The sequence below is a fragment of the Phalacrocorax carbo genome, chromosome 1 (genome assembly GCF_963921805.1).
Source record: "Phalacrocorax carbo chromosome 1, bPhaCar2.1, whole genome shotgun sequence".
NCBI classification, from domain to species: Eukaryota; Metazoa; Chordata; class Aves; order Suliformes; family Phalacrocoracidae; genus Phalacrocorax; species Phalacrocorax carbo.
In genome coordinates this window covers 137,837,804-137,864,597 of record NC_087513.1, presented here as the reverse complement: position 1 = coordinate 137,864,597, position 26,794 = coordinate 137,837,804, and the positions used below count along the sequence as shown (strand labels likewise).

Below are 26,794 nucleotides of genomic sequence, written 5' to 3'. Positions count from 1 at the left end.
TATTCAGCTAGAGGAAGAGTCAACCAGCTTATCTAACTCTCACTGAAGGTGCTCAATGGAAGTGTTAATTTCAAAACCAGGAATTTCAGCTCTATGTGGATCTTACATCTCCCATCAGGAGCAGATACAGTCGGGATGCAGGGGAGCTGGGTGACGAATGGAGAGGTAACCCACCTGCTGGCATCACCAGTACCGCCTGTTCTCTACACTGTTATTGCTAAAGCTACTTCCTTCAGCAACCTGGCTCCCAGCAGTGAATAAAATATCACATTGGCTTAATACCTTTTGCTTAGATGCATGCAGACGCTAAAGAATAAGTTGAATAGTGTGACCTACATGGTAACAACATATTAACTAGTATCTACCATATCAGCACATTTTTTGTAATGATTCCTCTGCTAAAAAGGTAAATGGCCTACTAGCTGGGTCATACCTTATAAAGAAATTCTCATACACCTCCATAAAATTATCTGCAAAGGTTAGTCCATCCTTGATGTATTTCTGGGGAGTTTTTTTATTTTTAGAAATTTTGACTCAAGATCTATTTCAATAGCAAGAAACAAAGACTCCTAACAATGTGGAAAGTTTTGTCTTCAGTAGTGCATAGGGCGTTTATGAAAATCTATTTCCTTAAAATATAAAAGACGAACAGATTTTATAGGCTGGCAAAAAAACCAGTGGACATAATAAGCCTGGCATTCTGAAGTAAACAGTTGATGGATCCATTCGAGATGTGAAATATGCTCTAACACAAAGAAAGCCAAAATACATCCAAACAGTTAATGTGGCTAGATATTTCTATTCATTAAACGAGTATTTTAGTTTGGACCAGTAATGGATTTGTAATAGAATATTATTGTAGACTTTGTTTATGTTTACTTTTAGGCTTTTTTATGATTTAAAGAGTAATGCTTTAATTCTTGCAATATTGTGATTCTTTGCATTAACTTCTTAGCATGATCATTAGCATAAAATCAAAAAGTAGTTAAGGACCAATACTGCAAAATTAATACAGGGGTAGTTGTTAGCTAGTTTTGTTGGCTTCTTTGTCTTTGTTTAATCAGAACATGCAGATTTTCTTCCATAAATTAAAGTCAAATTTGAAATTGTGGCTGGACATAAATTCCTCATAACTTCTTGAGGTGCAAAACCATGATAGCAGAATGGAGCATCCAGCAGAAAGATGATACTAGGAGTTAATCATCTTAATTACATCTTATTCTGAAGTTCCATTTCTCACACTCCACTTCCCAGTGATTAGATTTTATTATGCCTTTATGGAAAGGTCAAAAAGCTCACACCACCAAATAGCTGTTCAGTGTTTAAATGTCTATCCATAGTGATCTTCTCTTCTAAACTTGCAAGTTTAATTCCTTGCAATGATGAGACTTTTCTATTAGTTTTTAATTAATTTTATTCTATTTTTATCTGTTCCTCAAATTTCCAATTTCCCCCTGAAATGCAACTATCCGGTTTGAACATAACAATTTACAGTCAACATTACTTGTATGGGCACAGCCACTTTGCGGCTCAGTGCCCTGATTTGTACTCCACGATCCAAGATATCCACAGATGCCTGCAGGACATTTGCTTTCTTGTCCATGGAGTTCCTCTGAGCACTCGCCTCAGGGCAATTACCACAGATTACTAAATACATCCCCGTGCGACTGCTTGCCAAAGCTGTCTGCCATCCTCAAACCAGAACTTGCAATTTTGCTCCATGTGTATTATCTTCTATTTAGTTTTATTAAAATACATCGTGCTCATGGTGACAACCTAATTAAGCCATTCAGCTTGCACAGCACAGGTAACTTTTTTCCTTATTTACTACCCTGCCAATTTCTGTGTCATCTGCACACATTATTAGCACAGATGCAATGTCAGTCTCTAGAATGATCTTTCAGCAGATGGAGCCATTCTTTCGTGAGGCCACTAAAAAGGCCAGGCTTTTTTTTATATGTTCCTAATAATAATTTCATTTTGTGTCTATAAGTGACCCAGGTTTCAGTCCTTTCCATATTAATTCCATGTAGTACAAGCTTTTTAATTAAATCATGATGTGACTCTTAGTGTTGCAATCTCAGACAAAACCCTGTCTTCTGGGAAGCAAGCTTCCCTATAAATGCTGTGTAGGTAGGGACTGATGGGGGTTGATATCACCGTATTGCAGCTTCCTCCTTTACTCCATGCTGGGGCAGTCCAGGAGGAGTGTCCTGGCTCAACAGCAGATCAAGAGTTTCCCACATTCATCCCTTCATGCCACAGCACATGGTCTGTCTGTAGGGACCAACCTGAGAATTAATGAATTCAGAGGGTTGTTAATACCTCCTTCCTCAATCATTCTGCTCAAAAACACATAGCTAGTTCCATTCATTTCCTAGAATTTTCTTTTATGCCCTAAATTAGATACTAGTTTAAGATGTGGCTAGAAGTTTCATATGTGCACACATGTTGCATTATGTTATTTGAGTGGTGAAAACTGATAAATGCTGCAGCCGCACACCCAGGCCTAAGCATGGTAGGTGTTAATCAATAAAAGACAAGAAGTAGTCCTTGACCAAAGGGACTTATGTTGCCCCAGAGTTGTGTTGTTCCACATATGATTTCTAGTACTCTCAGCTCTTCATAATATTTGTCATTAGTAATCTTGCACTTCAATGCTTCAAGGTCACTACAGGTGAAGCTATCAAACAAAATGCAAGACATCAACTTTATTTAAGATGGACACGAAGGGTCTGGTCTTCTACGTGGTCTGGCCAATTCCAAAAGCCTCCAAGGTACATTGTTTCCAATGTCAGCTCAGGACTTTCAGCATCTCTGCAGAAGTACTTGAACCCTGTCAGGTGGGGTTCAATAAATAGCTAGCAGTATATTACTAAAATCACCCTGATAGTGTGAAATTCTTGGCACAACATGAGCTAAAAAGAGCCAAATACTCACCTAAGGTAAATGGCTAGATTACCATCAAATAGAGTTATGCCAGTTTCTACCATTTCCTGAATTTATACATTTTTCCATTGGACTTTAAAAACAGCCAATGGTTTATGCATACTTACATTCACGCTTTTCAAAAGACTGCATTTAACTTCATCGAATATCTCTTCCTGTTTCCATTACACATCTGAGTAAACTGCAGCCAAAGCAGGAAATGCCTACAGCCACTGAAAGGACGTCTGCAAACCAAAATTGTCCTAGAAAATTCTGCCAGGGAATAGTCTCCCAGCTGTCTTGTAATTATTGTTTTCACCTGTGACACATCCCACTTATCTTCCCTGTAGTTTTTTTGTCAGCTCACTTTTGGAGAGAGCTATTATGTTTTGCACTTTGTGTTATTTTTTTAAGTCATTCATATCCTGGCTACAAACCTGAGCCCTGTCTCTTCATGCACCTTAAATCATACTGATTTGAAAGCTGGCCATGCTCAACCTTCTGCTTATGTTTCATTTGCTCTGGCCTTTTTCTCTTCCCTTCCTCTACTCCTAGGCAAGCACTTCCAAAACACCAGTTCCAAAATGCACGTCTCATTGTGGTCATCCCTGGACTCTTTTTGATACACTTAATATATGATGATTTTAGGCCAAACCAAGGAATTTCAGTAAATATTTTTAAAACCTTTATAATGGTGTGCTTGTTTTGGCTGGGGTAGAGTTAATTTTATTCACAGTAGCTGATATGGGGCTGTGTTTTGGATTTGTGCTGGAAACAGTGTTGATAACCCAGGGATGTTTTTGTTACTGCCGAGCAGTGCTTACACAGAGCCAAGGCCTTCCCTGCTCCTCACCCCACCCCACCAGCGAGTGGGCTGGGGGTGCACAAGGAGCTGGGAGGGGGCCAGCCGGGACAGCTGACCCCAACTGACCAAAGGGATATCCCACACCATATGGCGTCATGCTGAGCAATAAAACTAGGGGAAATGTTGGTTGGGGGTACCACTGCTCAGGGATTGGGCATGGGTCACTTGGTGGTGAGCAATTGTTTTCATTTGCATCACTTGTCTTTCTTGGGTTTTATTTCTCTCTCTTTGTTATTTTTCCGTTTCATTACAAGTTGTTGTTGTTGTTATATTTTATTTCAATTATTAAACTATTCTTATCTGAGCCCACAAGTTTGCTCACTTTTACCCTTCCAATTCTCTTCCCCCCACCCCACTGGCAGAGGAGTGAGCAAGCAGCTGTGTGGTGCTTAGTTGCCAGCTGGGGTTAAACCATGACAGTCCTTTCTGGCACACAACATGGGGCTCAAAGGGTTTGAGACAATAACAAATTGACCACAGCATATTAGAAGGTATTTATATCTGTTCACAGTTGCAGGTCACAATACCGATTCATCTGTTCTCAATATTGGTTCACCAGACGTACACCATTCTCTCATTGTTGCTGTACATGTTAAAGATTGGCACTGGTTTTTGCCGTTTGCTGTGCTCTGCGGTGAATAGTGATTTTTTGCCTGTATTAAAACACTGACCTTGAGCTTAATGTGGTGTTTGGGCTCTGTACTGAAGACATTACTGTACTTCAGGTACCACCTCATGGAGACAGTAACAATTATACTTCTTCCTCTGAGAGGTTTTTTGTGGAGGAAATATAGAACGGCACCTTCGCTACCTTCTTCTGTGATGTCTTCTCCCTCATTACAATAACTTCAGTATCTTGAACATTCTTGGGTAGTTAAAATACTTCTATTCATATTTCTTAGGAATATTTCTTTGGTTTTGTCTAAGGTTAACAAGCAATTTGGGAACATGATCCAGGTTCTGTGAGTATGGTCATGGGTGGCACAGCATGTGGGACAATATGGGCAGGTATCTAGAGAACATCTCACCTCCAGTGGTCTGGAACTTCACTCTCAAACATCTACAGGATCCTGATGAAGTGATAGAATGTTTGAAAAAAAATGCCATGGCTATTCCCAAGAGAGACAACTTACCGCACTGTGCTGGGCCCTGGCCAGCATCTACCAAACTCTGCTTGATATTAGGCAGCACCCTCAGGGAGGAGAGAGGGAAGACAAACCACAGACACTATGGCTAAACCAGACACTGTATCAGTCACCCCCATAACTAAAAAGAAACAATGGAAGCGGAATTCAGCTCTAAATGAGATGAAGAAGCTTCTCCTAAGAGGGAGCAAGATAAAGAATCAGAAGAGGCAGCCTGTTCTGTAGTAGAGCAGTCACAAGAACAGGATGAGGAAGAAATTGAAATCATAAATGCGACAGAAACTACCCAATCCCTATCCCTAAGTGAGCTGCGAGATATGCGAAAAGATTTTAGCCATCAACCAAGCGAGCTAATTCTCAGCTCATTACTTTGATGCCGGGATATTGGGGTCATGACTCAGGAATTAGAGGTTAAGGAACCCCAGTAGCTAGGATCCCTTGCTAAGCGTAAGGCCATTGACAGAGGGATTTGAAAAAATGCAGGAGTCCTCAGCCTTTGGCAGTGACTCCTGTCATGTGTGAAGGGCAGGTATCCCCTCAAGAAAGAACTTGCAAATTCCCAAAGCAAATGACCAACATTGAGGGACGTATCCAGTATCTGAGGGAATTAGCCATGTTGGAGGTGATCTATAGCAACCTGGATGACAACCAGGTATCCAAATACCCAAATGGTACTGATCGGCTTTTGGTATAACTGTCTTGGAGACAGAAGAAATTAAACAGCTATCTAGCTTGCCTGGTCTCTCAGAGGGCTCATCTGTGGTGGGGATAAAGAACAGCAGGTGCCAACTGCTACCACAAAGGTGCACCAGCAGCAATATCACACCAGTCGAGGCTCCCTGGTTCCCATCCGTAAGCTGATCTGGTGACTGGATCGTCAAGGAGTGATCTGTCAAACTCATCATCCTTTAATAGTGCCATATGGCCAGTGCCAAAAATCTAATGGACAGTGGAGGCTGACAGTAGACTACTGAGGCCTGAAAGAACTCACACCGCCACTGAGTGCTGCTGTACCAGACATGCTAGCACTCCAATACGAACTGGAGTCAAAGGCCACCAAATGGTATGCCACAGTTGATTTCACCAATACATTTTTCTCAATCCCTCTGGCAGCAGAGTGCAGGCCACAGTTTGCTTTCACATGGAGGGGCGTCCAGTACACCTGGAATCAACTGCCTCAGGGGTGGAAACACAGTCCTACCATTTGCCATGGACTGATTCAGACTGCACTAGAACAGGGTGGAGCTCCAGAACATCTGCTATACATTGATGACACTATCATGTGGGGCAACACAGCCAAGGAAGTGTTTGATAAGGGTAGAAGAACAATCCAGATTCTTTTGAAAGCTGGTCTTGCTATAAACAAAGTAAGGACAAGGGACCTGTATAGGAGATCCATTTTTTAGGAATAAAATGGCAAGATGTGCATCATCATCATATCCCAATGGATATGAACAACAAAATAACAGCCATGTCTCCACCAACTAGCAAAAAGGAAACAAGATTTCTTAGGCGTTGTGGGTTTTTGGAGGATGCATACTCCAAGTTACAGTCTGATCGTAAGCCCTCTCTATCAAGTCACCCGGAAGATTTCAAATGGGGCCCTGAGCAACAGCAAGCCTTTGAACAAATTAAAGAGGACATAGTTCATGCAGTAGGTCTTGGGCCAGTCCGGGCAAGACAAGGTGTAAAAAATTGCCCTACACTGCAGCCGGGGAGAATGGCCCTACCTGGAGCCTCTGGCAGAAAGCACATGGGGAGACCCAGGGTTGACCCCTAGGGTTTTGGAGTCGGGGATACAAAGGGTCCGAAGCCCGCTCTACTCCAACTGAAAAAGAGATATTGGCAGCATATGAAGGGGTTCGAGCTGCTTCAGAAGTGGTTGGTACTGAGGCACAGCTGCTCCTGGCACCCCGACTGCCAGTGCTGGGCTGGATGTTCAAAGGGAGGGTCCCCTCTACACATCATGGAATTGATGCTACATAGAGTAAGTGGGTCGCACTGATCACCCGCCAGGCTCAAACAGGAAACCCCAATTGTCCAGGAATCGTGGAAGTCATCATGGACTGGCCAGAGGGCTGAAACTTCAGAGTGTCACCAGAGGAGGTGACTCATGCTGAAGAGACCCCTCCACAATAAACTACCAGAAAATGAAATGCACATGCCCTGTTCACTGATGGATTGTGTCGCATTGTGGAAAAACATCAAAGGTGAAAAGCTGCTGTGTGGAGTCCTACACGACAAGTTGCAGAAACTGCTGAAGGAGAAGGGGTATTGAGTTAATTTGCAGAATTGAAAGCTACCCAGCTGGATTTAGACATTGCTGGCTGAAACAAGTGGCCAGCGCTCTATCTCCATACTGATTCATGGACAGTGGCAATTACCCCATGGGGCTGGCTACAGCAGTGGAAGCAGGGCAACTGGCAGTGCAGAGGCAAACCCATGTGGGCTGCCGCATTGTAGCAAGATATTGCTGCCTGGGTAGAGAACCCACTTTTAAAGGTACATCATGTAGATGCTCATGTACCCAAGAGTTGGGCCACTGAAGAACATCAAAACAATGAACAAGTGGATCAGGCTGCTAGAATTGAAATGGCTCAGGTGGATCTGGATTGGGAACGTAAAGGTGAGCTATTTCTAGCTCGGCGGGCCCATGACACCTCAGGCCATCAAGGAAGAGATGCAACATACAGGTGGGCTCATGATCAAGGGGTGGACTTGGCTGTGGACACTACTGCACAGGTTATCCATGAATGTCAAACATGTGCCATAATCAAACAAGCCAAGCAGGTAAAGCCTCTCTGGTATGGAGGATGATGGCTGAAATATAAGCATGAGGAAACCTAGCAGATTGATTATATCACACTACCATGAACCAGCCATGCACCATGTGCTTGTAATGGTGGAAGAGACTAGTGGATGGCTGGAAGCATACCCTGTGACCCATACCACAGCATGGAACTCTATCCTGGGCCTTGAAAAGCAAGTTTTATGGTGACATGGCACCCCATAAAGAACTGAGTCAGACAATGGGACTCATTTCTGAAACAACCTCATAGACACCTAGGCCAAGGAGCATGGCATTGAGTGAGTGTTTCGCATCCCCTGTTAAATACCAGCCTATGGGGAAACTGGACAATACAATGGACTGTTAAAAACTACACTGAGAGCAATGGGTGCTGCGACATTCAAGCATTGGGACCTGAACCAATGGAGGACAAGCCTTACAAGAACCAGTGCAAGCTCAGCAGTGACGTGACCTGAGCTGGCTTTGGTGCCCAGTAACTCCACGCAACACACCACTTCTCCTGCCCTGAGTGACCACCATAACAGATGGAGCCCAAAGGCATGGACTAAATGAAATCAGTGGACATTTTGTGGACATCTGTGGACATTTTATGGACATTCTACAAGTGTGGTCAATAGATTAAGGGAATGATATCTGTGTACGATATCAAAGGATAGGAAGGGAGGTGGTGGTTAATGAGGATGTATTAGTGTGGGATCAGAGCATGACGTAAATGGTAGGGAATAAAGGGTGGAGAATGTGCTGGTTTTGACTGGGGTAGAGTTAATTTTCTTCACAGGAGCTAGTATGAGGCTGTGTTTTGGGTTTGTGCTGAAAACTGTTGAAAACACAGGGATGTTTCTGTTACTGCCAAGGCCTTTTTTGTTTCTCATCCCACCCCACCAGCGAGTGGGCTGGAGGTGCACAAGGAGCTGGGAGGGGGCACAGTTGGGACAGCTGACCCCAACTGACCAAAGGGATATCCCACACCATATGACATCATACTGAGCAATAAAACTAGGGGAAAGAATGGCGGGGCGGGGTGGAGGGGGGTGTGGGGCGCTGTTCGGGTAGCAGTCATGTTAGAGGCTTCCAACCTTTTTCTTCAAACTTTCCCTACATTTTTTAGTCTGAAGTTAAATTTCCATTCTGACTTAAATGGGTAATGTATACAAAGTGCCTACCAAGCAAACATACAGATGTATCTACCCTGAACACTGCAGAGTCAGACGAAGGTATAAAAGGCAGTTCGACTGCTGGAAGTAGTAGCAAATGGCGTCCACCCCTCTGCAGCAGTTTCTCTCTCTAGCCCTGTGAGGGGCTCTGCAGGGCTCCCCATCGTGGCATGCAGGCATGCACCCCTTGGTTGCTTTCAGGTATATTACTATGAGTTCCAAGAGTTTTCAGGCAGATTTGGGAAACAGAGAAATAGAGTTTACATGGCCATCTGTAGTATTTTTTCTGAATCATGTTAAGTGAATGGTGTTATGCTGTCATTAAAATAGTCAGGTCTGCCAACTTTCTAGAAACAATCCATTGGAAGTACCTGAGTGCTGCCTTCTTCTTGGCCCAGTACAGCTATAAATACTTACTATTCATGGTGTGAGAAAGATCTTAATAAAAATATTTGGCTTGAAGTCTTGAATGTCAAGAGCTTCTCCTGAGGTCCTTATCTCCTTACATGCAGTCAAACCTCACAGAGTAATTGGGAAAAAATGTAGGGGAGCAGATAGGGTTATCTTAAAGCAATACAGAGCAGGGAAATTAGAGATTTATGCTAGCCGTTGCCTCCGACTTAGAGCCCAAATTAGGTGACCTAAGCTACTAGAACATCTATCAAAGGTAACTGTCAAGTGATCTTTTAAAGTACATGCCTGCCCTGTTAAATAAAGGAATCTTTCATGTTGTGGTTAATATGGCTCAGTAATGTAGCTAAGAAAGAGATGCCAACACCTTTATAATTGTGTTGCTGTCTTGCTCTTTTAATGTATTTTTACGCCGACCGCTCATGCAGTAGAGGTGGCACGGGTATGGACCTCAAAGTCAGCAGAGTCTGCTCCAAGGACTAATGAGGCTGGTGGAGGTCCAGGCTTTGGGCTGACGTTCTAGAAATGTAGCACAATGACATCTATAATGTAATGTAAGGGCTTTGGTGGGTAGGGGAAATATGATCCGTGATTAATCTGACCTTCATTTACCTTGTTGAATCAAGCTCCTCATTCAGCGTGGGCTATAATCAGTCTCGCTGTCTGTGGTTCTTTGTTAAACCAGCACTGTTTGTGTTTAGTCAGCTGTGAAAAGGGACCAAGAGAATAGTTCCTTCAGTGCAAGGTGTTAATGTCAGTCTCCCACACACATCCACTTAGAAACAGAACCAAATTTCCTTTTAGAGGCTCTTCAACTTAAAGGTGAACGATCTGAATCACCGCTCCACCCAGAGTAGGTGTAATTTCTTTTTACTTGACTTACATGACAGCAACCAAACTCAGATATCACTAATATCTCCTTTCTCTTCTTTTTTATTCAAGTTTTAAAATGTTATGGAGGATTTGCTTTAAGATTGAAGCAAGAAGCTGATCTATGAAAGTACTTTGTTAGTTTACCTTCAACTGATACAGCTAGCAAAACCCGAATATAGACGCATTTTTCTTCAAGCAAAATGTGTGCCTTTTATCCACACATCTCGGTTTGGAGAGCTGGTTTAAATATACTGGAAACAGAACCCTTTCTGTGGCACAAGGAACACCTACAGCAACAAGGCTTGCCATTTTAATTTCATAGGTGTGTCCCTTCAGGTATAGACTAAGTTCTAGTAGCCATTAAGGTTTAATGATAAAGTTAATAAACCCTAGATGTTGAATAAATCCTATACGTGAATAAAACCCGAGTGTTCAGGCTTTCTCGGAGGATGTCAATGTAAGCAGCAAGAAAATGCTATTAAAAATTAATTTTGTTATATTTCCATAGGCAGCTAAAAAGGGAAAAACAGTGATATAGATAGGCAAAGGCAAAAGTTTAAAAGGTCAAGGTTTCAACTACATTAAGTACTATAGCTCCATGGACTGAAGGGGATTCATAGCAACACACACTTGTTGAAAAGCTGGGGTTGTCTTAAAATTACAGAATCCATTCAATGCGTACATTCATGAGAGTCAGGATGCAGTGGTGTATAGGATGAGTCAACAGACGTATCTTTTTTTCCTCCCTCTATTTCTGATCTACCTTAGATCCTACCACTCCCCACTAAAAGAAGTTTATTTTGTTGTTATAACTAAGGGATTTTTTTGTTTATTTTTTTCTCCTCCCTGCGCCTGCCCAGACCCACTCCTCCCCCCCCCAGTAAAACCCTTAAGAAAACAAATCATTCTTGGTTTTAACCTAAAATGCTTGGGTAAAGTCACCTTTTGTTGTAAAGTTCAGTGCTGGCCTCGCCGAGGTACAGTGTAGTAAAAACTGTATTTGATGCTACTGGGATTTTAGATAGTGATGGATACCGATTCCCCTGCTTTAAAACAGACATCTTTTTCGTAGTAGAGACATACCACAGTCTGTGTCCCAGCTGAAAGCAAACCCCACAGCAACTGGGACCGTTTGTTATGGTTTGTGGAAATGTATAACACTCCCTAATGTGGGAAAAAAAGTAATAAAAAAACAGATGAATGCCCATGCAATTCTCTATTTGTTCAAAAACCTAGATAAGAATGTTTTAAAAGATAACCTATTAATTGGCATGTTTCTCAATAATTTATGAAGAAGGTTGAATGCGTGATAAAATATGTAAGAGGAAGGGATCTTCTTGTTTTTCCACCTTAAAGCTACCAGGAAGGCTAATTCTCTCATAACTTTGCTCGAGGAGTCATCAGAGACCTCACATGTTTGCTTTGAACCTTTTCTGCCCTGAAGAAAGACAGAGAGATAAACTTTCTCCTGAGTGTTTTTCAGTACTTGAGTTAAAAATCAAAACCAAACAGTGTGAATAAAACTCACCTTCCCTCTCATTACTCGGGATTTATTTTCACAAGTTTTTCTGCTGTCATAATTTTCTCCTCCTCTTCTCTGACCAGAAGTCTGGAGACTCCAAGGAGTCACCTAGGAAAAGGCGATAAGAGATTATTTTCTACCACAACACAAATGTATAGATCCAGAGATATATACATCATCTGATCTTTATAATGAAAGAGGAGGAAAAAGGACATAAACCCGACCTTCCCCTCCTCCTTTCATAATCCATTATTAGTAACAGTACCTTTCTCTATGAGCTTCTCACATGTGTCCTTAATTATTCTGAAAGAATAGCATAAGATTAGCTTGATTTATCATTGACATTTTCCCCGACCTTAAAAAAATGCTGTCTTTTAATCCACCCCACAGAAAAAAAATGCTGAATGAATTTCTAAAAGGTGGGTGAAATAGTTGCCATAGCCTCAAGGCAGCAACAATGTAAATGCTAACAAGTTATTCTGGTTTTACATGTCTATTCACCTTTATATAGATTCTCCCACCTCTGCGTCTCTGCTAATGCTCAGGAAGTTCTTTTGGGCCCTATAAACAGTCACATAATATACTTGAATGTAAACTGAAATAGTTTCCTCTAATTCTCTGTTGCCTATTTAATAAGCATATTCTTGCTCTGCACATTTACCTAGCGCCTGGTTTTGCCACCCATATGCAGTCCTCCATTTTATAAACTTTTTTTTTAAAAATATATCACAATAGCTTGGATTGTGACAAGTGCTTATTCAGTTTCAGAGAAAGTAAAAAATGCAACATGCTTGTGCAAGACCAGCCCACATCTTGAATCCATATGTTTGAGTGTGTAGGAAAACTGGGCCCAATGCCCCTACCATGAGCAAATTAAGGCAGTAAAGGGTGACTATAGTGATCGGAAGAGCAAGGAGCAATCCAGTTTGTAACTGTACCCTTAAGAGTGGCTGAATGGATGCAAAACTCAGGGAAAAGATGATGTTTTATTATGACCCACTGCATAGTGCATTTCCCTCTTGCCCAAGTCAGGAATTTCAAGTCAGAATAGTCTTACTTAGGGCTGACAAAAAAATTTACAATCCAGGCGATTTGCTTCACAACCTGTTGGAGTAAGAAACCTCCCAGAAGTAAGAAAAACTTCCTGTGAGCTGAATTACATTTTCATGAAAGCCTATGCAGATCCAGACGGGTTCTTACTGAATTCAAAGCAATAATGTCCAGTGGTGTCAGCAGTTAAACATTTCACCCAGAAGTGGGAAGCCCAGCACCAGCTGCTCGCCACAGCTGAACCCCTATGTGCCCAACACCAGGGCACCCCGAGGGCTTTCCCCAGAGCCGTCCAGTGCCCGGCAGGATCCCGGCCTCTGGAGCGCCTATACATCTCAGTGCTACTGACGCCTGCAGCTACAACATAAGCTAAGTAAACTCTAAGTGATACCAGGAATAATATAACATGGTGCTTTATTTTCAATGGGGACATGCTGATACAACTTAGGGGATAAATACGCAAATGCCAAGGCACCTTAGGAAGAACACGGGAGCAGAAAACAGTATGTTAGCAGTAGCAGAGAGAGACAGGAAGAAAAACGCAAGCCAGAGGATCAATAGGAAGGTATAAGTAGGCAGCCTAGCTCATACCATGCCTGATAAGTTTTCTTTAGCAAATAGCCTCTAAAACTCAGTGAAAAAAGTTCCAGAAGAAAAAAAAATTAGTTCCCATGCTTGTTTCTTCAGAGGCTGATTAAGTAACGAGCAGGCTGCGAATTCAGCTGGTGTAAAGTGTTGCACAGAACAGCAATGGCAGAGCAACATCAGGGTCTCACTGCCAGTCATGGTAGCTGTCTCCAAACCACCGGGGGATCTGAGCGCCTGCAGATTGCACACGGGCGAGCACAGGCTGGAAAAGGGATGCTTAAAAAGTTTAACCAAATAATAGGTTTGTCCAGGCAGCTGCGGCCATGCTCGATCCAAATACCTCTGCAGGAACCTGCGTGTTAATCATCCCGCGCTAGGTTTCAGCGTGGAAGGGGGCAGACTGCAATTAGAAACATTGAACCTGTTCTTGATCTCTCTTACGCAAAGCAAATTAGCAGCTACAGGGCTGTCAAGGCTGGAGAGGGAGGAGCCAACAGTGGGGGAGAGAGGTGGCCTGTCCCAACCCAGGTTTCACAGGCACAGGAATGAAAAATAACAAGGGAAGGAACAGGTTTCACATTAACAGAGTATCTGGAATTCAAGCCTGAAAAATGTCAGGGCTTTTTTTTCCCTCTGTTTATATAAAATTTATAATGCAAATACGACTGTATTTTTGTATACCGTGCCTCTCAGCTCTATTTATAATTTGACCATCATTTTCAAGCCTGGCTGATTAATATTAGGCCATTAAAATCACGCTTAGGTTTCTAAACAAACATGCTTTTTTTAATTGTTGTTGGAAGTGTTGAACTCCTGCCTTCCCCTATGGCATGTGTAGGATGGTTTTGCCTTTCAGCAGACTCTTAGGGCAAAGTAAAACAAACACTTTGCCATCGCATAAGAGTCTCAGAAAGTAGGTTCCTGAGGATATCCTGTTGTAACAGACTCGCTGCTCTCACCCCAGTCCCTGTGTTCCAGTGGAGTCAGCCTGTGAACTTGGAATCACGGACTCACACAAATTTGATGGAAAGGGGGTTGTCTGCCCCAGCCCCTGCCCAACATGGGGCCATCACCTCCACCCTACCCACTTCATCCCACACCAGCTCAATTTCGTTGTCTGCTCTACATGCAGGTAGATAGGAAGGGCCACTAAAATCCAAATTAGCTTTGCTGAGGGGTAAAGGATCTCATCCACATGAGTGAGCTGAGTCTACACTTCTATGACTTGTCCCCAAATGGTCGCTCATGCCGCCTGCATCCACAGTAACAGCCTACACATTCACACCACATGTGCCCTGCTTTAAACTTAATGATTTGCCATCAAAATGTCCTGACCAAGATCCTATTGTTGTAACTACAGTCAAAAACCCTATTGCTTTATGCATTTGCCACTTTCTCTGTAAGATAATATTCTCATCTTATTTCACAGGGGATCAGGAGGATGAATGCATTATTAATACAGAAAGCATTCAGATTGGGGGGTGGGGGGGTGAGAAGCACCAGCACTTATGAATTATCTTATGAATACAATATAAATTATTCAGCAACTATATGTCTTTCTCACAAAGGAAATAATAGGGTTTGGCCCTACTGAGCTTACTGATTCCTAACTAGAGAGGGGAAAAAAATTAAAACCTAAAACATAAATGTAAACAAAAATGTAAGTACAAATTAAAATACTTTTAAATACCTCATCGGCAAAATTTGGCCACATCATATTTTACTTTCATAGTGACTTTGTCCACCATTTTAGGAAAAAGAAGTGATCATTTCGTATGATATATGCTTGTGCAACTCTAGCTATACTTCAGTAAGTTCATTTATTAATCTATTTTCTTTGTTCATTGATTTTTTTGGTGGAATGAAATTTCATACATTCCCAACTTTCACTCATTAAAAAACAAAACAAAACAAAACAAAACAACCCTTTAAGATTAAATGTGTATTGTTATGCCTATGGTATTTTCACCATGGATTTTACTAAATCTAGCTTTACTAAAGCTAGAACGCCACCCTAAAACTTTCAGAAACTGAGGGAATGTTTATACAGAGAACTTGGAACCCACTGGACTTTATATTGTTTTCCTTTCCATGCTCACACTCTCTCACAGCTGTAGAGGCTTGTGGTTTAAAAGAGAAAGGCAGCTAGTGTGAGTAAGGTAAGTGAGGTCGTCTTGAACTTGGAATCAAAGATTTTTTTTTCTTTCCAAATCCTACACAAAGAATAGAAAAAAAAAAGCCCAAAACATTTCTTCCTAATTTACTTTGTTAACTGCAATCTCTCCCACTCATTGATGTACTTCGGCAAGGAAATTGTTCTGACAAATACAAGTAAAACATACTGAAAGTACTTAACTGATCTCTGATGGGTCATGTAAATACACTCTTTAAAGGGGTACTAATTTTAGAGATAATTATAACCATTTTACGTGACTGCATTTTTTGTTGACAGCATTTCTCAAGTATTAGCAACCATTTTAGGAATAATACAATCGTGCCAATGAGATGGTTATATTCACTGCAACAAAAAAGTGCAAAATTCAGTTTAGGGGAGAGAAAAACAAATTAGGTATCACCTACAAGATGCCTTTTTCTCTCTTGGTCATTCTTCCATACTCTGGGACCATCTCTAGGCAGTATGTCAAGCCTGCAGCCTGTCCACCACTTCATAATAAATAACTAAAATCTGCTTTGCACATTATTCTGCAGAAATAAATTAGGGACAAACCCCTTGGCTGCTGTAAATGGAAAGAAATCCATTGGCTTTAATGGAGCTCTGCTGCATTGCACTTCTGGACGTCCTCCCTGCATGTTGAAACATTTTTGACGCAGAGGGAAAGGGAGGGGGTTTCTCCAGCAGCTGGAGAAGGTGGTCTGGGACATCACTTGGATACCCATTCTCTTTGCTGCCCCTGAGCAGCCACTTCTGATGATCCCCATTAGAAAAAACACTGCTTTAATTACAGTCATAGAAATGTGATATTTTAGTATATTTTCAAACCACCTTGAATTCTTGTTCCTCACCCAAATACAGTTTATTTTGCTCTCTTGTTGAAGGGAAGGCATACTGCTGGAACGACCTCTACACAGTGGAAGTTTCACCTAACACTCAACCTGTAACCATTCTAGTATAGGCAAGCCCCTTGCTTATCTTTGCTTCAGCATACTTTGAGGGATGAGTAGGACAGTATTTCATCTGAGAGGGATGTTGTGCTGTTGCATGAGCTCAGGTCTGCAATTGCTGTTCACAAATACCTGCACAGGACCTTACTCCGACCGATGGAGAGGGGCGTGGGTGCGGCGGGGTGGTGGCGAAGCTTTCCACACCGGTGACCCAGGCTTTCAGCAAACTCGTCCTGTCTTACTCGCTCCAGCACATCTACCAAGCTGGGGGGTTCTTTCTACTATTCGATCCTCCATGAGAGGATCCTTGTGGAAACACATCTTCCTCAAATGTGTACATACATCTCACATGCACGCCACCCCCCCATGGTGTTTTCCAGTTTCGGCAACAAAATGGTATGATCACAATGCTAAAATACAGATTGGAGTCTGTAGCTGCATTTCAAGGGGGTTTTTTGGGTGTTGTGTTTGGTTTTTTTTTCTTAAATAAAGTAAGCTGATCACTGTGGGGGTTTTTAAAGTACAGTAAACTGATGACAATGTGAAGGTTTTTTTCTTTAGTTTTAGACATAAAAAGAGGAAATTGCTTCTCTACAATTCTTTCACTACAGCATCTTCTGAGAAAAAAAGAAACCTCAAGATAAAATTTATTTGCTACCCTCAAAATGAAGGAAAAGCATAAAGAAATGATTGTTGCTCTCTTCCTGGGTTTGGGTAGATCGGGGACTGTACACAGATTAATCCCAAGCTTCAAGCTCTGATTACTACCGAGAAGTAAAGAATACGTGGTGATAACTGGATGGATGTTAATAAGGGTCTTAGTATATCACTAAACAATAGAAATCTTGCAGTGCAACTGGAACAACAAAGCCTTTCACTTTGAGCCGTTAGGATGTAGTAAAGGACTGTTGGCACATCAGTCCTGCTGATTTCAGCTGGAGTCTCTGAGGCTAAAGGCTAAAGTATTAGGTCAAAGGTATGAAATGAAGCATGTTTTTATATTGTGTCTGTGTGTTTACTGAAGTGTGCAAATACATATACAGAAATATTCACTGATGGTTGTGAACCCTCAAATAATACTGAAAAATAAGTAATTTCTTGACTTTGTTTTGGTTGTTAAATCTGACGATTGCTTTGCTATTTTACAGCAAGTTGTAGACATAGTAAAAGAAAATAACAAGCAAAGTTAACATGTACCCTACCAGAGAGATTCAGGCAACCTCCCCCTTTGCAAGCACTCGGGAAGCTTCCACAGAAACTCACCCTCATGGAAAGCAAGCTGGTTAGCTTCTCCTGGCACTAGGTGAAGGAAAGAGATAAAAAGTAATTATATTCTATTTAGTGACCACACTCCAGTTGCAAACTCTCACATGGCTCTAGCTTGCAGATAAATCTTTCTAACTGGGCTACTCCTTACTCTTACAACAGTAAATATAAACATTGATGAGTGCAAATATAGACTGTTATGGAAACTGTGTGATATCTGACAATCTTGCAGCTGCTCTTACTCCAAATTAAGTCCAATTTCATCTGGAGGGACTGGGATTTGTAAAACTAAGAGTCCATAAGACTTACAAAGAAAAAAACAGTCTTTTCTCTCTCTGGAAAGTTACACAGCAATCAGCTTGAACGACAACACAGCCTCACCTTAATCTTGAAGCTGATTCTCTGAACACTTAATGCTGAAATTAGACACCATTTTAGTTGATACCTTTTTAACCTGACAGTATCCCTGTGCTGCAACAATCCTTTATATATTGCATATTGATTTAAGTATTTTTTGCCTCAGAGTAATTTCAGTATCAGGCCCCTTAAAGTTCTAATAAGGAAGAAAGTGAATAAATGTACAAATATGCCACGATAAGTAGGTAAAGACACTGCCTCTATTCCTATCACAAAAGGCTCAATCTAAATTTGTTAACATAGAGAAATGGAAAACACTGGAATCAGTGTCACCCTAGAATGTGTTGATTCTCCATCTAACCTTTCTTTCAAAAGCATTTGATTTTTTTACAATATACACAATAGTTATTTTCAATTCAAAGTTTTTCTTTGTAAAAAAAAGAAGAAACATAGTAAGTTTAATCACTATATACCCAAGGTACTTTCAGTTCTGCTTTTGGTATATTTATGAAAATTCTGGGCTTACCTTGCATATATCAGTTATGTTTTCTCCAGTCTTTCATGGTTGACAGAGTTAGAGATGTAGCTTAGATAAGTTAGTTAGCAATAGATGGTTAGCGTCCTTAAAAAAATAAAAGTCTTGGGGTTGATGAGCTAATTCTATTCTAAGGGTAAAGCAAAAAATAACTTTATAATGAGGATTTTTATGTAAATGAATCAAAATATTTCAAGTTGACTCATAGATTTGTATCCTTCATTACAAAATTTTGATTTAATTTAAATGAAATGTTTAAAGTTTTGAAAATAAAAGAACAAAAGAACTTGGTACAGAAATACAAAACAAGGTAATCTGTTATATCCTCTTAATATTTCCCCTTTTTATCAAGAAAAAAAGCCAGCAGCCTACACAGAGCCAATTACACAGAGGAATCGTAAGCAACTGCAGCTTGTGAAAATATTGCCAGTCACAAATTTACCATGACACAATGCAGAGGAAGCTGTAGTTTGAAGCCCAAGCTGTCATGTCTGATTTTGGAAGTCTCAAAAGGCAGAGTTAGACTTAGCCACATTAGGAAGACATTCAAGGGAGATGGCTAAGAAGCATACAGGAACTACCTCATTCCTATTATCTTTCCCAACTTGTGTTTCTAATACCAACATTAAGGGAAATGCTCAAATTAGTGAGAAAAAAAACATCACTGTAGGATTCAGTGAAAAAGGAGGAACCATAGCATCTGAGTGGTGTGGGGCTGCAGCAAATACGGGCTACCTGGGGGGCTAACGCAGTGAGATTTATGCTGTGACTTGGAGGGAGAGAGGGAGGGACACAAGCAGGGAGGAAGGAAAGAAGGAAGGAAGGCAGAAAGGAAGGAAGGAAGGAAGGAAAACTTCTCACTTGGCAGCACTGACATGAAGTAGGAAACCTTGATTTGAGAGTCAGGACAGTAAAGAATTAAGGAATCGTTTTGGTTGTAATGGAGATTTCTACTGATTTATTGAACCTGTTTCTCCATTGCTGCTCAGTCTTTGCTGTACTTTCTGTGTTATTTAGGAACTGCACTAGTAAAAAAAACCAAAAAAGATTACTTATTAGAGGTGCATTCATCCCTATTTTATCCACTGTTTTTCCAGTAGTTATAAGGTATTGAAAGTGAAGGGCCTTTTTATGCTCCCATTGAAGTATTGGCAAAACCACTGTTGATTTCAAGGGGAACAAGAGGGACACTAAAAATAGATTTGGTACCTGAATGACTTAATTTAAATACCCCATTTTTAAATACAGCTGGCCAATGTATGGAATTAGGAAGTATATTTTGAATTTTTAAATAATTATTTTTATTCATTTTTATTGCATTTTGAATACCATAATACTGTCTTTTAAACATTTACTAGTACTGTATTTGAAATTTAATCACAGAAAATGATCGGAGTTTCTTCTCCCTCTCGTGCATTTTTATTCATGTCCATGTAGAGCACTGGACCCTTTAAACAGAGGCTGTAAAGTGTATGAAGTCAACTACAGCCACATAGAAATTAAGACTGAGAAGCAGGTCTGAGTCATTACCCTTGTAATAGCTCGGTTTACTGCTAGAGCGAAGGGTTTGGATATTAGACTTTTCTTTGTTTCTTCTCTTTCTTGAATAAGGCCCCAGAGAAAACTTTTGGAATATGAAAAAAAAAAAAGAAAAAAGAAAAAAAACTTCAGTGAAAATGTTTGTTTTATACAAAGCTATTCCTGTTAAAAATAGAGACAGTCACTTTGCGCACACCTGTAGAAATAATGCATGTGCAAATTGGGTAGGCGAAGTAAAACTTCCCTGTTGTCAGTAGCCAACCAGACTTTTGGCTTCTCAAAAATACCTCTTCTCTGAAGTCTGTATTTGAAGATTTTAAGGCTGGAAAGCACCAATGCAATAGTTTACTCCAGGCATATAACATCACAACATGGGCCATAGGACTTCTTGGTGCCTTTTGAAACTCAGCAGCAGTGCTTGATTTAAGATTCCAGTTAAAGAATACCCACACCAGTTGTTTCACTGGTTAATCTTCTCTGTCCTTAAAAAGCTGCTACTTTGTCTCTAAAGGGTTGAGCTAGTTATTTCCCTGATAAAGAGATTGCTATCCTTAAAAATAACCCATTTCCCAGTATTTTCATTATTATCAGTACTCTTCTCTGTGGGCCCTCCAATTTATCATCATCCTTCTTGAAGAGCAGATAATTGAATGGGACTACTTCAGTAGCAGCCACACCACCAGAGGCAAGCAGAGTGGTAGTATAGCCTCTGTTCTTCCTTACATGTCCCATTCTGTGTACCCAGTAATCACAGCAGCTCTTTCAGCCGTGGCACCACACGAGGTGCTCCCAGTCAGGTTAGGTTTCTGCCAGAATTAGCATACATTATTTTCTTTAGAAACCTTCACCCCTCTGTTCATTGTTCCCCAAAACGGCAGCTTGCATCTAGAAATTACACAGCATACCTTGCGTGCTTCAGTAGCCATAGAGATCGTGTAAAGAAAAACCATTTTAGAATTCTTGAACCAAACATTTTGCATTTGGCAAGGGAACTAATCCATATGTCTTGCATTGCATTTTCCAACAGTGAATCATGCTTTAAATCCTGAGTAATCCCACTGAATTAAGAGGAACCTTTTGAAGTGTAAAATATTATACAATGCAATGTCAATAGAAACAGGGAACTATCGCAGACTGCATCTACACCAGTCTTAGTCTGAATCAGGAGTGCACTTCTGAAATGAATCTCCTGACCCTCCCCCCGTGCTGTGCTTTGGTACGCAGAGCAGAGCAGTTTCCGACCACGAGAACTGCTTTCCCCTTCGGTGAAACTAACCCAGCTGGTGCACCCCAGGAGCGTGTCCAAGGTGCTCCAGCTGACCACTGCCCCACAGTCTGCGGGACCAGCCTGGGGCTACACACCCACAGCCCTGAGAGGCATCTGGAGGCTGATGTTGGTGCGACGCAGATGTTCGGTCCCTACAGCCACTGTTTCATCCTAGCCACCTGTGCCGAGCTACTTGCTTATCTAGACACAGCCATGCCTTGTTCCATGAAACCCTTGTTTGCTTGCTCTGCGCACACACTCCTTGTGCGAGGGACTACACTGTCCTCGAGGCCTTCCTGAAAAAGTCACCACTGGGCTCTTTCAATAATCTGTATTAACAAGAACTCTTCGGGAAGGTTAGGTCTTCTCCAGGGTAAGCTCCCAGTTCCCACTTCACTTTAGCCACTCTGAGAAGTATGCTAGCAGGGCTGCTCCTGCTGCTGGCCTCAGAGGGTAAGGTTATCCTCACAGGACAAGGGGAGACATCTGCCAGCACCATCACATCGCTCAGGACTTGTATACCTCCAGAATACCTGAGCAACTAAGGCAGATGATACATGGCTAACAACTCTCACGCCCATAGCACAACCTCTGCGTAAGTCTGGCTTCTCCACAGGAGACTGATCTCACTAATTCTCTAGGTGTTTCACTCTCTGAAGCCAGCTCCTAGGTAGAACCACCTTCTCTTCTAAAATCTTTCACGGGAGGAAGAAAAGGCTTGAAATCATAAGCTGTCCCATGCATTAATTCAGCACAGCTGGGTACATGCAACACTGCATAGATGAGGGAAGACAAGGAAAGAGACGATCACCTCCCTCTCCTTTCTATCCCAGACTGGCAGGAGGCCAAACTGTCTCTGAGAGTAAATTAGAGCAACATAAAAAATCTCTGTTCCATCTGAGGATCCTAAGGGACCCATATAGCTAGCTCAGCCCTTCGTGTCAGCCCACTAAATAGATCAGAGGAGTGTAGATTACATACATCAAAGTTTCTGATTTATTTTACCTCAAGTAATAACAATTACACATGTTCCACATACCAAACAAAATCTTCCATACAGTAAATAGGAGTGTTTCCCTAACTTATTTAGATTTTTGCAACTGTACTTTGGAAGAATCACTGAATACGTTCTTACCATCTTATATAAAGAAGCAAAAATGCACTCGGCGTAACGCTTACCTAATACGCAGTGTCCCTCAGCAGCGGAAGGTGTGCATTCATCATATACTGGCACAGGGAAGAAACCATGAATAGTTCATCCCAGTTTGCAACCTCTGCAACAGCATAATAGAATCAAAATTCTTATCAGAAGTGATTAGATTCCTGTTAGATTAGATCAAATTCCTGTTAGAGCCCAAGGAACCTGGATCTTCACATCTCAAAAAGGTGAATGAAAAAACATTACTCGAAAGTGCAGGTATTACAAGCCACATGAAGCAAACTACGGAGAGAAAAAGGGTAGATGGGATAGAAAAAGATCAGACCATGCTTGCTTTGCAAAATCAAAACATTTTTGACAGTTTTGCTTTCCAAAAACCTTGAGAAGAGGTCTCCCACGTGGCTTTTTGATTTTTGATACTGTTGTTTTACTCAAAAGGTCTGCTTGCACCAGTGCTCATGAATTAAGCAAAAGTTTTCAGTCTAGTCCAAAGATATCAATGAAGTAATACGTGAAAAAAAAAATACCAGTGATGGTCTCAATTCCTGAAAACATCTTAGTCAATCAGAATTTCCTTTTAAAATTGAAACTCTTGGTATTAATAAGTGGCTAAATGAGAAACTGCTTTTTGATGCTGCAGAGCAGTTGCTCACATGAGCGACTCTATGAGAACATTTATCTGAAAAATATCAAATACTGTAAAGATGCTCACAAAATAGAAATCAAAGCTTGTTGCTGCAGATGTGCTAAATAATAATAATGATGATGATGATGATGATGATGTGCTAAAAGTCTTTACTTTCCCACCACGAATTGTCTGGTGGCAAAGCTGAGAATATGGTTTATGTTTAGCATATTTCCGAGTGTTGCAGACTCGTGCCTAACATGTCGCATTCCAGTTTATAGACTATCTGTGTATTGCAACAGAAGAATTGCAAACTGCGCCTGTATCCAGATAGTCTTGAGGCATCTAAGCAAGGTAAAACACCAGTTTTCACTATCATGTCAAAAGTTTTTATATTAGTTCTCTTAAAAACTTAATGAGATCAGCAGATCCACATTTTTCACATCTCATAACCGGAGTACATAATTAATCTGTATTCCAGGCTTCTTTTGTGAGGAGAATTATTTAACTACAGCTGCGTAAAAGTAGAACCAATTATTTGTTTCTGAATGATTCACTTAAAGAGAACTTACTTTCATCTCTATAGTCAGAGGACAGAAAAACATGGTGTGGGGGGAAAACAGAAACAGTTACCGACACAATACACGACGATAAAGCACTAGAAAAATAACAATGGCTTTCATCTTTTAAAATGCAAAATATTTTGTCATATGATCCCATTATCTCCACAGTAGGTCAGCCCTGCTAGCCCTTGACTTTGATTGTTTCAGGTTTGGGTTTCCATTTTAATGAGGGTAAGAAACCACAGCTCTGGCTTCCTTCGTTTGGAGCTGCAGGGCCGCAGCACTGCCACCAATCACCGTCACTGCGTCACGAGTTATGAAACCAAAAAAGAACTAAGACTCTTAAAACCCTGGTGATTTCTTTTATATGCGGTCACTTTGGGGTCTTCTGCTACACAAAGGCCAAAATTATTGTAACGGCCAGAGCAGCCATTCACTCTTCCGTCTTTTACTCTGCCATCACTTTATAGTTGGGTGGTTTTTTTTAATTTTAATTGAAAAGAAATACCCCAAGTCCTTCTCATGGGCTCTGTGCTGCTCCCCTTACCTTAGCATAGCTTGAAAAAACTGCCTTTCTTGATAGACTTCATTTAAGTCCTCGGCAAGCATTACATCAGTATTTAACCTCATCTCCCCAGGGGCTAGCTGCAGCCTGCCTGGCTTCCCGCGTAGCTAAGACCACGCCAGTCGTTGCTGCTGCTCAGACACGGCTGTATACAGACGGTTCGGACTGTTCAGAAAGCGAGGAAGAGGTAGGCAGCCATGGCCCTTCAGACTCGCCCTCTTCTGCTTGTCCTGCTTCCCGCAGGACTTACGCTGCTCTGGTAACGGGCAGCGGGTTGTGCCCCATTTAAAAAGAGTCACTTCGCTGTATCCGTATGAGGTTGCAATTTAATTTCCCTGCCATGGCAGTACCTTCATCCCTCCCCCTCGCCCAGGCTTTCCTTGCCTAGCTCTGTCTCCCTGCCTGCTCAGCCTGGGACAAGCTGGCCAGGTGCCTGGATGGGGCCCGGTGGCTTTCTGAGCCGGAGGTTCAGACACTGTGGTAGCTGTAAGGCCACAGCATCCGGGAGGCGTAGGATGAGCACGTGCTGCTCCTCAGCAGTGAAAAATTGACCATGCATCTTGGAAAGCTGGGCTGGGGACAGACCTGTCATGCTGCCCCTCACGGAGCCTGCTGCTCAGGGAATCCCCCTGCCCCATCCTCCCCTGCCACAGAGCCCTCCTGTGCTGCTGCCTGAGCTAGCCTAGCCAGGCTGAGCGGCAAGGACCAGGCCTAATGGTGAGACCTTTGCCTGACTACCAAAGCTGAACCCTCTCCACAGAATGCAGAAGGAGTGAGAATGGTCCCAGCCTCCTTGCTGGGCAACCAAGCCCCAGAAATTACACAAGTCTTGACTCGGGACTATTTTCTGATGGGTTTGCCTCATTTGTAAGCTCATAGGACTTTAAAAAAAAGGCAAACAAACAAACGAAAAGCACAAAACCAGAAATTCAGTGCCATCTCACTCTAAATCTGGAGCGGGCTTTTGTTTGTTTACATTGTTAAGGAATAAAAACCTAATGTACGTTTTGCTTTTGAAAAAAAAGTAAGTCGAACGGGGGCTCATTTGGAAGGGAAGACATGAGCTTATACGTCTGTCTAAGCACTGACGGCCTTGCGCTGCAATATCGAGGCTCTGAATATGACGACGAATCGTGCATCAGCCCACAACAGCATTTCCCAGTGTTTCAGGCGTCTTCATTTCAACACATCCATGGATGTATGTAGCAAGAATCTTTGTTGTGCCGCCTTGGATGATGTCATATTTTTCAATAGGAACTCGCGGTGATGGTGCATATGTAGGCTTTGGGCTAAATGTATAACGAGTATGAAATTTCCCTTTAATGTCAAAGTGAGACCAAACGGGAGAAAAAGGGGAAAGGTCATTTAGGAAAAAAAAAATAAGATCATAAATATGACTTTTGGGGCCGCGTGAGTCTCGCTGTCACCAGGACAAGCCCACCGAGGCAGACACCCAGGCAACATCCAGATAATCTTATTATTTGCATGACATTAGCCATGAGGCCGGTGGGGGTGGGGTGGGTGGGTGTGGGTCGCGGGGCCGCGACCGCCTAAAAAAAACCCCAAAACCCGCGGAGGTTCCCTGCGACCGGCCGGCCCCGCTCCGGTACGAGGCGGGGGAGGGCGGCAGCGGGTCCCGCCGTGCTGGGGGGCGGCGGGGACGGGGTGGGGGAGGGGTCGGCTCGGTGCCGGTGCGGCGGTGATTCTTCGTGCGCAGCTACTCGCAGCCGCGCGGTAGCAGCGCGGCGGGGCACTGCGGAGCGCGGTAATGATGTCAGCGTGTTATTTACTTTCCAAGCCCGAATGACTGAGCAGGGCGAAAGGAGAATCAATCAGCCGCCGGGTGACCCTCCAGGCGGAAAAAAAAGAACCCGGGAGCCCGGGCGGGGGAGGGGAAGCACATGGAGCCGGCCCGCGTTGCATCATCCGCCCGCCGCGGGGCTGCGCGCCGCTCCCGCCGGCCGGGGGTGGGGGTGGGGGGGGTGGACATGGGGAGGGGTGGGGGGCGTGCAGCGGGCTGAGGAGCAGCGGCGTTTGTGCCCCCGGGTGTTGCGTTTCCACCCGTAAGCAATAAAAGCGCGTTTCTGCTGATTCACAGCTATGGAGGCCGCGTAAGCCCGGCCCTTGCATCACTGGGGACCTGGGGGGAGGGGGGAGCACCCCCTGTCCGCACGCGCCACCACCCCCACCCCCCCAGCGCCGTGCGGGGCAGCGCCTAGAGGAGCGGAGCGTGGGGTCGCTGCACCCTGCCCGCTCCGGTGCGCGAGCCGCAACGTCGGAAGGGTTGATAGTAGTGACGCGTTCCTCTTGTTTATCTGCGCGAGGGCTCAGACAATGCGCCTCCGTGCGCGCCCCCTCCTCCCCTCCCCCCCCCGCCCCGGGGTACCGCTCCCCGCACCCCCGCCGGCCCGAAACTTCGTAGTAATAATAGTAGCGGTGGTGTCATAACC

The 26,794-nt window shown here is 42.7% G+C and overlaps 1 long non-coding RNA gene across 3 annotated transcripts; it reads right to left on the bottom strand.

Moving 5' to 3' along the window:
• Positions 1 to 300: 300 nt before the first annotated feature.
• Positions 301 to 26,693, bottom strand: LOC135310132 (uncharacterized). Of its 3 annotated transcripts, none has more exons than XR_010370376.1 (7): positions 22,612 to 26,693; positions 18,618 to 18,756; positions 17,671 to 17,767; positions 11,973 to 12,010; positions 11,714 to 11,815; positions 9,915 to 10,017; positions 301 to 2,291 (listed from the first exon to the last, which is right to left on the bottom strand). It is a non-coding gene; the product is annotated as an uncharacterized LOC135310132 (long non-coding RNA). The 3 variants fall into 3 exon arrangements; XR_010370374.1 differs by having other exon boundaries at positions 9,925 to 10,017; XR_010370375.1 differs by having other exon boundaries at positions 9,925 to 10,017; positions 17,732 to 17,767.
• Between the last annotated feature and the right edge of the window lie 101 nt (positions 26,694 to 26,794).